Source organism: Emydura macquarii, unplaced genomic scaffold (assembly GCF_026122565.2).
Source record: "Emydura macquarii macquarii isolate MOO-44397 ecotype Brisbane River unplaced genomic scaffold, CSIRO-AGI_Emac_v2 contig_3219, whole genome shotgun sequence".
Classification (NCBI taxonomy): Eukaryota; Metazoa; Chordata; order Testudines; family Chelidae; genus Emydura; species Emydura macquarii.
In genome coordinates this window covers 480,780-493,139 of record NW_027133356.1, presented here as the reverse complement: position 1 = coordinate 493,139, position 12,360 = coordinate 480,780, and the positions used below count along the sequence as shown (strand labels likewise).

The window sequence follows — 12,360 nt, the reverse complement described above, 5'->3', positions numbered from 1 at the left end:
GCAGGACATAGTGGAGGGGTTTGCCACGATGGGCTTCCGAAACTGCGGGGGGAAGGAGGGCATTGATGGGACGCACATCCCTATCTTAGTGCCTGCCCACCTAGCGACCGAGTACATAAACCGCAAGGGGTACTTTTGCATGGTCCTGCAGGGGCTTGTGGATCACAGGGGTCATTTCACTGACATCACCACTGGGGTGGTCTGGGAAGGTGCATGACACTCGTGTATTTTGTAACTCGGGGCTGTTCTCTAAGATGCAGGCAGGCACTTTCTTCCCTGACCACAAAATTCACATCGGGGATGTGGAAATGCCAATAGTGATCCTGAGGGATCCTCCTTACACCTTGCTCCCTTGGCTAATGAAGCCATACACCGGTCACCTTGACAGCGACAAGGAGTGTTTTAATAACAGGTTAAGCAGTTGCAGAATGGTTACAGAATGTGCCTTTGGGCGTTTAAAGGGTAGATGGAGGAGTCTCCTGAGTAGGCTGGACATGACTGAGAAGAACGTCCCTTCTGTGATATCTGCTTGCTGTGTTCTTCATAATGTGAGTGAAGCGAAGGGGGAAAGGTTCCCCCAGGGTTGGGCTGTGGAGGCAGAAAGACTGGCCACCAATTATGAGCAGCCAGGTGCCAGCTCTATGGTAAGAGCTAACCGCGGAGTGCTTTGCATTAGGGAAGCTTTGAAAACCAGGTTCTGCAATGAGATGCAGGACTGATTTAGGTTCCTGTAAGTTGTTTGCCTTTGCTGAACCGCGCCCCCCCCCTCCCCTCCAAACCGATATCTGCACCCGCCAAATCTATCCTGAACAAGATACAATTTAATAAAGAAACATGTTGAAATGATGCAAAACTGTATTTCTTAACATTCAAGTAATGGGGAAGGAGGGGGGAGTGTTCATTCACTGTATCAAGGGGTAGGTTGGTAGCTTGCTGGCCAGCTATCAGCGTGTCCGTTGCTGCTTTCTGCTCGCCTCCGCTGGGGTGGAGGTGAGCACGTACTGCAGCCTGGCCATTCTCCTCCGAGACCTCTTTGGGGCAGGGGAGGGGGAGGGCGGCAAAGCCCTCGGTTGAGGAGCATTATGGAGGCGCTGCAGCGGGACTATGTCCTGCCTCCGCTCCTCCTGAAGCTCCACAAGGCCGGAGCATGTCTGCCTGGTCCCGCATGATTCGCAGCATTTCCTGCGTGGTATTGCGATCATGCTCCATCATTTCTCGGCGACTCTCCCTGTCCATGTCCATATTCTGGGACAAGGTCAGCCTCCACGCTCTTTGCTCTGTGTCTGCGGCAGCTGAGGCGTTCATGAGCTCACCCAACATGTCATCTCTGCTTTTTCTTTTTCCTCTTTCTAATCTGAGACCGTCTTTCTGCGGCATTTCTTAAGGGTCGGTCCAGTGCTGAGGTGTCTACAGAATGAAAGAAAAATAACAAGGTAGCTACAGTGAGCATAGTGAAGACAATGATGTAAATGTAACAATTTAGATAATGATCCCCTGCTACAATACAAACAGTAATCTCCATGCAGTGCACAGGGCAAACACAGTGGCTCTTTCCATTCCTGACAGTCTGCTCGCTGTGCCGTTTCAGGATATGAGGACAACGTGGTGTGGCGGTGGTGGTGGGGGGGCATGCTCTGCTTGTATTTTAAACCGTTACGGAGGGGAACTGCAGACAGCGTGGTGGTGATGGGGGGGGAAGCTCTGCTTGTATTTTAAACCCTTACAGAGAGGAACTGCAGAGAGCATGGGGTGGGGGGGGCAGGAGGGAAGTCTATGCTTAAAACACAGATTTGCTGGATGCAGCAGGGTACCAGCAGTGTTCCGCCATGATGCTGGCTTGATTGCAGTGAAGTATCCTACCATGGAGGGAGGAACAAGGCAGCCCTCCCCTGAAAAGTTTTGCGAAGGATAACAGATTACATATATGAACGTTTCTGTGAGATATCAACTGATGATAAATGTAGCATTTCTCATCACATAAAAAAACTGATCCCTGGGTAACCCCCCAGTACAGTCACCAAAACGCCTGAGATCCCCTTCGTCCCCCCGCCCCCAATGTAAAGGGACAGAAATGCTAAGAAGAAAAAAAACTCTCCAGATGTGCCTTCCCCGGGATCATTTGTGCTGTCCTGTGTGCTGCTAGACTGCTCAGGGGTCAGGAATAAGTCCTGACTTTCTGGGAGAATGGACACTCTCCTGCACCCTGCTTTCCTCAGCTTCCTCCTCCTCCTCATCCACGGAGTCCTCATCATTGATCATGGACTGTGACCTAGCAGAGGTATCGATGCTGCGGGGAGGCACCGTGGTGGGATCGCCACTGAGAATTGCATGCACCTCATCATAGAACCAGCATTTTTTGGGCGAGGAGCCAGTACGGCTGTTAGCTTCCCTGGCTTTCTGATACGACTGGCATAGCTCCTTGATCTTCACGCAGCACTGCTGAGCATCCCTCTTGTGTCCCTTCTCCAGCATGCCCTGGGATATCTTCCCATAAATGTCTAGATTCCTTTTGCTGGCTCTGAGCTGAGCCGAAACGGACTCCTCACCCCACAGACCGATGAGATTTAAGACCTCTGGTCGACTCCATGCTGGAGCGCGTTTGGGCTTTGCAGTAGCCATGAGTATGCCTCTCTCCTGGCTAGCAGCACAGAAAATGAAAATTCAAATCTCCCCTGGGCTTGAGGGGAGGGGACTTTTCCTGGTAGTGTGACCACTGAGCAGCACAGCAGGACTGTCCAGTGCGGTCAAAACGGGGCATTGTGGGATACATTCCGGAGGTCAATTAATTTGATTTAAGTTCCATTGTGTCTACACTGACACTAAACCAATTTAACAAATTCAGATTAGGCACTACGCCACTTGCAGAGGTGGTCTTATTAAGTCGATTTTAGAGACACCTTAATTTGAATTAACAGTGGTGCCAGTGTAGTGTAAGTAAGTCGTGGGTGTAAGTAAGTCGACTTAAATGACTTTAAGTCGACCTAAGTTGCCAGTGTAGACCAGGCCTCAATTAGTAAAGAATGAAAGGAGGATAATATAATTAATTCCACTCAACGTAGGTTTATAGAAAATAGATTCTGTAAAACTAATGAGATCTTTTTCGAGGAAATTACAAGTTTGGTTGATAAAGGTAATAACGTTGATAAAGGTAATAAACTATGACTTGTGTAAGGCATTTGACCTGGTACTGCATGGCATTTTGATTAAAAAACTAGAACGATATAAAGTTAACATGGTACACAGTAAATAGATTAAAAAATAGAGAAGTGATAGGTATCAAAATGTAACTGTAAATGGGGAATCATCATCAATCAGATGTGTTTCTAAAGTAGGGTCCTGCAAGGATTGGTTCTTGGCCCTACACTATTTAACATTTTTATCAATAACTTTCAAATAATTAAATAATCACTGATGGAGTTTGCAGGTGACACAAAAATTGGGGGAGCGGCAAATAATGAAGAGGACAGGTCACTGATACAGTGATCTGTATTGCTTGGTAAGCTGGGTGGAAGCAAACAATATGCATGTTAATACGGTTAAATGTAAAGCATACATCTAAGAACCACGCATGTGGGCCATATTTACAGGATGGGGAACTTCATCCTAGCAAACAGTGACTCTGAAAAAGATTTGGGGGGTCATGGTGGATAATCAGTTGAACATGAGCTCCCAGTGTGATGCTCTGGCTAAAAGGGCTAATGCGATCTTTGGATGCATAAACAGAGGAATCTTAAGCAGGAGTAGAGAAGTTATTTTACCTCTGTATTTGGCACTGATGTGATCACTGCTGGAATACTGGGTCCATTTCTGGTGTCCAGAATTTAAGAAGGATTTTGATACATTGGAGCTGGTTCAGAAAAGAGCCAGGAGAATGATTAAGGGATTGGAAAACATATCTGATAGTGAGAGACTCAAGGACCTCTATTTAGCTAAATAAAAATAAGGTATTTTTACTCCACTGTTGATTACAATAACACCAAAAGATACCAAACCTAAAATTAGTGATCTCTGGTCTCATATGAGCAAATGATTTTATCAAATGATCGTTAGCTGTCTTTGAAGAGGTGTCAGGACTGTATTCAACATCTGGTTGTTGATATGAATAACGATGACAGAAATTGACAGAGCTTGTCTGTAACAGAATATAATTGCTGTAGCGAAACAATGAGGGTTTTAGTCCTGCAGGCATCTATCTATGTAATCTACCTACTTATACAGTTCTCGCCACGTAATATCTGTGTACCTTGTGGAATTCTTCCTTGTGCTGTGTGAGCCCCAAATTCTGTTCTCAAGGCTCACCCCAAGTAACTGAGCTGGATTTTGACTGGTAACATGGAGGCAGAGGAGAGGAATCCTTTCTTTCCGGCTGCAAAGCTCCTCCATGGCTGATACACCAATACATGGACTGGAGTGGGCTCTGCTCTGTATGGGGCAGTGTCTGAAAGACCCATTCAGTGGCTGACTGGATGAGCCTAAGGCTTCTGTGTTGGTAGGCATGGCTGTGCCCCTGAATGCCCACAACACGCCCCATAAATATTTCACAATTAGAAGTATCACCCTGGAAACCATTTTACCTTGCATTAGAACTAACTTGTTACCATCTGAGAGACAAGCATTTACTTGTTGGAGAAAATGAAACTTTTTATTGTATTAATTATTATTATTGCTTCTTTGTTAAATACCAGCAATATGATTAATACTATGCTTGACACAGTTACAGGCCATCACAGAGTCTCTACCTTAAAGAGTTTACGAACTAAGTCCAGGTCTACACTAGAAACATTTGCAGGTGTAGTAACATCAGTTAGGGATGAATTTTTGGGTAACAAGTCTATGCTGGCACAAGCTCTAGTATAGATACAGTTATACTAGTAAACCCACTTTTATGCTGTAAAAGTCATACTAGCAAAAGCACTTTTTTGTTTGTCCATTAAAACTGTGTCTATATTAGAGGGGGTTGCCAGTACAGTGTTACTGGTAAAGACCTGGCCAGAGGCTTCAAATCTACAAACACTTATACAGGTGAGTAATTTTACACATGCGAGTAGCCCTTTTAACTTCAATGAAACTACACAAATGCTGCAAAGTAAGTATGTGCATAATTGTTTGCAGGATGAGGGCTTAAATAAGACAGGCAAAGAGAAGGCACGATACACTGTGAGAACTGGGGAAAGGGTCCAATGCGACATTGTTCAAATTCCAATTCATCATCCTCTTGCAGAGTGCTGGACCGTGGTGGGCAATTGAACTGATTTTTTAAAAAAGGGCTTCAGAGGAGATCCTGGCAATTGTAGGCTGGTGAGTCTAACTTCAGAACCCAGCAACTTGGTAGAAACTATAGTAATGAAAGGAAAGCTCAGACACATAGCTAACACGTGAGGAGAGAGAAGAGCGAACACACACAGCTTTTGTGAAGGGAAATCACGCTTCGCTAATCTCTTAGGATTCTCTGAGGGCGTCAACAAGCACGGAGACAGGGGGGATTCAGGCAGTAGAGTGTACTTGGCTTTTCAGAAAACCTGCAACAACGTCCTTCGCCGAACCTAGGAACCTAAGGGAATAACCGTGTAAGTAGCCGTTCCATCCCTCACAAACGCCATTCCTGCCCCTCCCCCGAACCTTCCTATTCCATCCCTTACCACCCCCCCATTCCCACCCACCATGGAACCTTCCCACCCTCCCTTTGCATCCCTCATCAAACACCATTCACACCCCGCCCACCCATGGAACCTTCCCATCCCCTCCCCTAAATGGTTTCTTCCTACCTGGAACCTTCTCATCCCTCCTCTCCCCTCCCACGGCACCCCCGCCCGCCCATGGAACCTTCCCATCCCGCCTCCCCCTCGCCCATGGAACCGTCCCAGCCCCACCTCTGCCTCCTCGCCGTGGCTTGCCCCACCCCTGGGAGCGGGGTGGGGGGGGTCTCTCCCTCTCGTCGCAGCTGCGCAGAGCCCGCTCCCGCCCCACGTGCCCGCCGCTCACCTCGATGCCTCCCTCTCGGCCCCGCCCGGCCCGTGTGGCGGGCCCCACCCCTTGCCTCCTTCCGCCCCGCCCCCTTCCCGGGTCTGGGCAGGCCGCTCCCGCCGCCATTTTGGAGCGAGTGAGCGAGCGCGAGCGAGCCTGTGGCGGCCGACTCGAGCCTGCCTCAGCCCCGGCGCTCGGTGACAGCCGCGCCGCGCCGCGCCGCCCGGCCGGGGACGGGAACGGGAGCGAGCCGCCGCCGCCAGGCCCGGGGACGTGTCCCATGTGCGCCGCCTCGCCGGCCTCTGCAGCCCAGGCAGCAGCGGGAGCGGAGCTACGGGCCCGCCGCCGGCGAAGGCCGGGCCCGGGGCAGGTGAGACCCGCGGCCGAGCCCGGGCTGGAGGGGATGGAGCCGCCGGCTGGCGCCGCCCCCGGCTCTCTGTGGCCGGGCCCCGGCGGACGGCGCCCCCGGCCCGCCCCTGAGCCCCGGCGGTGTCCGAGCCCCTCAGTGACACCCCCAAGCGCCCCCGAGGGGTCTGAGCCCCACACGTGCCTGCCCCCGAGGGGTCTGGGCCCCCTGGTCTCCCCTCACACGACTGAGAGCTCTCCCGGACTCCCCCCTGTTCCTGCCCCCGACACCCCTCAGCCCCTCCCCAGGTGTCTTCCCCCCTGGCTGTTCCTGCCCTCCTGAGCCCCCCCACCACATACAAATTGCCCCCCCCGAAGGGTCTGAGCCCCCCCACGGTGGCTCCCTCCTGGTGTCTCCCCCACCCCCCAAGAGGTCTGAGTGCACCCCAGGTGTCTGCCCCTTTCGGATGTGCCTGCCCTCCTGGCCCCCAGGTGATTGTGCCCCTGCCTGCCTCCCCGAGCTCTGGATGTGCCTGCTCTCCTGCCCGCCCCCCTGCATGTCTCTGCCCCCCCCCCAGTCTCTCAAATGTCTGCTCCCCAACCTGCCTCTCTCTGACACCTGTGACCCCCTTGGATGTGTCTGTCCCTGTGACTCCTCCAAATGGGTCTACACCCCAGCCTGACTCATGTGACCCTGACCTCCCTGGATGTTTTTGCCTCGCTCCATGACACCGCTGACCCCCACGGTGTCTCTCCTCCCCAGATGTGTCCCTCTCTCCAGCCTTAACAGCACACCTCTGATCTTCTCTAGATGTGGCAACCTCCTGACCAGCTCTCTTGTGACATGCCTGACCCCCCCCCCCAGTGTGTCAGCTCCCCCATGTCCTTCTTACCTTCTGGATTTATCAACCCTCTACCTCCCACAGTGGCACCTTCTCATCCCCCGTGTCTGCTGCCCCTGCAGCACCTGCTCCCAGGATGTGTCAGCCCCCTGATTTGCCGCCCCCCTCCCCAGCATGAGCCCCAGATGTCTGCCCTCTCCCGCCAAATATGTCTGCTTGCCAGGTCCCCAGAATCATAATGTTTTTCTTCCATCCCTAGCTGAAAGGAACCCAGCTTTCCTGAAGGGGTTCCAGCCTATGGGTGCTGGGGAGGCCCAGTGTCTTGAAAGATATCTGTCTTTGCCTTCCCTTTCTCAAATACTGAGGATTCCTGGCCCCAGCGATATGCCTCCTCTTGTGCTTTCTTTCTGCCACACCATCCTGCTTTTCCTTGGTTTTTTAGCTGTGTTAGCTACTCCTTTGACTCTTCACAAGTTTTGCTTATCTCAAGTTCATAGCCTAGACTTCACCTTTCAGAAGAACTTCTCAAGGCAAAGTATTTCCTCCCCGCCTCATATTTGAGGATGCATAATAAAAGATCTATATATGTCAGCAACTTTTTGCTTAGGCTTGTATATTACTTTACTACATCCTGTAGATTTGTCCTTTTGAACAGCAATCAGTTTATTTAATTATTGAGAGAAACTAATGTCACTCTTATAATGTTAGTCCTCAAACCACAATTAACTGCATGCTACTAAATAGTTTTCCTTACTGTTTTATTTTAAAAATAGCCAGCTGGTGCAGAAGTTTAAAGTAGCTTTAATTATGAAATTCCTTGATTTTTTTGGTCTTATTCTGTCAGAAGTTTAGCATCCTTTTAATATAGGATTTAGGTGAATGGTTCTAAGTTTCAGGGTCTCCTTGTATACAGAGTTTGATTAAATTTAACTTTCTTCTTGTATCGGAGACATTGAAGCTTGTTGTTCAGGTCTTCTGTGAAAGATGGTGAGGAATAGTGAGAGAGAATATGACAGCCTAGCCTTTTCTGAGTCATTCATAACAGTTGGCTAAATATTGAAACTGGCAGAGGAGATCATGTTGGCAAGGTCATGTGGAGTCCACGGTCAGTCTGATTAGGAAGAATGAGTGACTTTGAGTCTGTATGGTCCAGATTTGAATTAGGGAAGCCATTGGGCTTTGGTAAGTATTGTACATATGAAATAACAGTAATATACTGCTTCTATGATTATAGAGAAATTGTGGTGGGAATTGTAGCAAGACCATTTGTGACTTCAGCTTTGGAACTTTTTTACAAGAAGACTGTATTTCATACAAATCTAGTGAAAGTTTCTTTACTAATTTGAAGGCCTTGTATTAGCTAGAGAAAATTAGCAAGTGAAAAAAGAGAAATTAAAACAAGTTAAAAGTTCTGGAGGTATTTTTCCTAAACTTAAAAATATTGTATTCGTTTTATTAACCCAGTAAAAGTTGAAACTGAAGCTTATTTCCTTAGTGAAATCTTTTCCCTCTCAAGGAGGAGGGAGAAAATTTGTGGTGCATATTTAGGCCCCAGTCCTGTAATAAATTATGCATGTGCTTAAAATTAAGCATCTTATCAAGGCAGTTGGTCAGAGTTATAGAAAAAATGGATAAAAATCTCTGATATTTTGCCAAAATTTTTGCTGTGACGTAGTTTTGTTTTGTTTTGTTTTTTAAATCACATCATGGCAACTTTTGACTAGTTGGCTGTCTTGGTGGTGGTGGTGTAATTTCCATAGCAACTGATTCTGATGCCATGGCAAATTGTTTGGAATGTGCAAAATGAGAAGATAAAGATTGTCTTCATTGAAACATCCCTAATAATAAACATTGCTGGGTCAAAATAGCGGAAAATTGGATATGAGTAGAGTTGTTTTGAAGTTGATAATTTGTTTTTCCGTGTTTTTGGTATGCTGTACTTTTCCTATTGACTGCTTTACTTTGTGTTGTAGAATATGATGATCCATATTCAAAAGTTAGATAGATGTAGTTGGTGGGGCTTCTGTTCGGGGCAGAAGACAATATCCTGGCCTGAATGTCTGGAAAACTTATTAGGCACTGGAGAAATCTTTTAGCGACAGGGAGCCTGTAACAGAAGGGGTGGGTTCCCCCTTAACCAAAGGAGAAACGGACTGCTTGCATAGAAAACTTGTAATGTTTTGGGGGACTTGCTTAAAGTTGAAGCTGCAGAAAAGTTGGGAGCTGCTGAGGGGCATTTATGTAGGAAAAGACTATCTGCTGGGGATGTCAAAGGTAACCCAATAGTGAGGAACAGAACAGAAATTACAGCTGCATTGGAGAGAGACAGACTGACATCACAGATGTGTGTTTCAGAAAAGTAAGAGTGTCATAGAAGAGTTCAATAAAAATAGGCATAGTACAAAAATACAATCTTTAATGTGTTTATTCCAATAGTGTCCAGCCTTTTCAGCTTGGAGGCTGAAGGTATAACTTTAGGAAAGGTTAAGAAGCTGCCATCATTTCTTGTTTAGGGCCATAGTCTCTGCCCTTTTGTGGAAAACACCCTTAGTTCCCCCCAACTGAGGATTCCTCTGAATAAATAGAGAAGTCCCAAGTGACTATAGAGCTGACATAAACACCTCTTTCCCTGCTCCTCTGGTGTGTGGGTTGGCTTGGATGAGAAGGTTGCTGGAATAAGTTGCACACTGGCTTTCCTCAGCTCTTGTAAAGGGTTCTAACCCGGGCTAAGAGAAGGAATCATGGTTCTGTGCCTATGGTCTTCACTTCTGATGACTGTATGTGGGAGGGGAGCTATCCTTTCTAGGCATTGTTCTATGTTCAGGCATAGCCAGTCGAGTACTAACTTGCTCTTCCTGGAGTGCTCACAGCCTGGCAGGTAAGCAGGCAATAAACCCAACGAGAACTACTCCTCCTTTCCCAGCCATGCAGCCAGTAGCTAGTGGGAGATCTGCTGAGCACCTTCCCCCAGGAATGGACAGTGCCTGCTTAGAGCTCTCTTGGTTCTCTCTATTGTGGCTGCAGGGGAAGACATGGGCGGCAGCTGGGGAAGCTGAGCTCTTTTACTACTTATCCATAATGACTGGGCTGATTCAAACACTTCAGTTCAAAAATTGCAGGTCACAGCTTAGGGAAAATATTTAAAATTCATAATCAGCTGTACATTTTCTTAACATGGTTGGAGCCTCAAGAGCCATGGACGGACACTACTGCTGTTTGATTGTGAGAAGCTTAAAAAACAAAAATAGGTGAACTAGAATGCTTGAAAATGGCAGAGGATCTTGATATTCTACGTGTTTCTGAAACCTGGTGGAATGCTAACATTCAGGGAGTACTTGTGTATAAACTATATAAGGAAGACAGATTGGGTCAGAGAGCTGGGAGAGTAATCTTTTATAACTAAAAGAGTCCATAGAATGTTCTAAGATAAAATTTCTGAGTGAAGAGGACTTGTGTGGATACAAATCCCAAGTTATAAGACTACAAATATATTAGCAGGGTTTCTGTACCAAACTCTAAATCAGGAAGATGATAGACTGTACAGTGCTGAGAGCGCTCAGGACTAATACAATTGAATTGATGAGTGACTTCAGCTACCTGTGTATAAACTGGTCAAATGCTGAGATACATTTTAAAAAAAAGCAGTTTCTCCATCTCTTAGTCTTAACAGGGATTTCCTACTTATTCTGTGGAGAGAATAGAATTCTGTTTTTGATTATGGTCTGTAGGTTAGGTTACGAATGTAAGACAACATGTTACCTTCTCTCAACGGTGAATCTCCCTTTGATATCAATAGGTTTATACAAAAATCAGACAGTGTATGTCACATAGGTGATAACTAAACTTCTGGTGACTATTATTACTATTTAAATGCCTTGTTTTTTTCAATATCACTTAGCAGGAAAACACGCTGTCTTTTATGACCTCTTGTTTCTCTTTCTTCCTTATTGTCCTTTCCCTGTCTTTGTGTGTCCTCCTTTCTTCCCTTTGCAATTCCCCTTGCCATGGGCTTCTCTCTTCTCTTTTTCATTTGACCTCCTAAAATAATCAGCAATGAAATAGTTAATGTTGACATTAATATGTTGTCATAAGGCTTTAGAGTTAACACCTTCGTGAGAGATGGAGTTTGACACACACAGCAATTATATCAGGCATTGTCTGTTTGCAGATTCTGGAAGATGTCACTGTATTGGTTATAGTTGCTCCACAGTTAGAAGATTCTTTCAAAACCAGGGATAGAACCAAAACTTAAAACAAAAAAAAAGAAAGAAAAAGCTCAGATTTTGCAGCATTTGAGTTTCTCACGCAGACCACATAAATAGATTAAATGCCAGATCTGGCCTACAGGCTGGGAGTTTGACACCACTGCCTTAAATGATTACTCTCTTGAATATTTAGTTTTACAAATAAAGAGAAGCTACTCTAATTTTAGTCCTAAGTAACACACAGGTTGGTGCAAGAAGTAACTATTGTAGAACCATTAGGTAGCCATGAATAGGGTATAACTAAAGTCAACGTCTTTATGGAAGGGATCATACCAAAAATGAACTCTGTGTGACATTAAGTTTTAGAAAGGAGGAGTTGAGAAAAATGAAGCTAGTACAAAAGAAAAAGTGAAAAATAAGGAAATCAAAATCTTTAGTCTGGACATGGAGATACTAAGCAGTTGGTGAGTTGTGGCAACTAACTAGTATTGTCTTACTGCTTTCTTGTGCGTCCCTGTCGTTGTTGCACCAGTTATCTCTCATCTTATACTTAGATTGTAAGCTCTTTGGGGCAGGGACCATCTGTGTGTTGTCTTTGTATAGTGGGGCCCTGTTCCATGATTGGGGTCCCCAAGTACAACTGAAATATGAATAATAAATGATAATTTTATGCAGTCATAATAGTCATGAACTCATCCATACTCCTACATAAAAAGGAAACAGGAAGGCAAGAGAAAAGAACATTATGGTTAAGTGGCAAAGTTCAATAGTTTATTTAAGCTGAAAATCTACTGGGCTGTGCAAATAGGAAGCTTTTTCAGGCAAGTGCCATTAGATGCTTTGGAAGTTAACTTTTATTTTGAAACAAAACAAAAAACAAAACTGAGTTTCTAACAGTTATGGTTGCAAAGAAAACCTTTCAAACATGAACCAAAAGGAATCAGTGCAGTGCTCTCTTAGGAGTAGCAGAAGAGGTCTGTAAACTTATCTTTGTCTAGTTAAAA

The 12,360-nt window shown here is 46.1% G+C and overlaps 1 protein-coding gene across 3 annotated transcripts in view; it reads left to right on the top strand.

Moving 5' to 3' along the window:
- Window positions 1-6,116: 6,116 nt before the first annotated feature.
- PPP6R2 (protein phosphatase 6 regulatory subunit 2) overlaps window positions 6,117-12,360 on the top strand; it is a 147,285-nt gene continuing 141,041 nt past the window's right edge. For all 3 annotated transcript variants that reach the window (XM_067531404.1, XM_067531403.1, XM_067531402.1), the window contains exon 1: window positions 6,117-6,334. The gene's annotated coding sequence lies outside the window, so the exon portion shown is untranslated. The remainder of the gene's footprint in view (window positions 6,335-12,360) is intronic.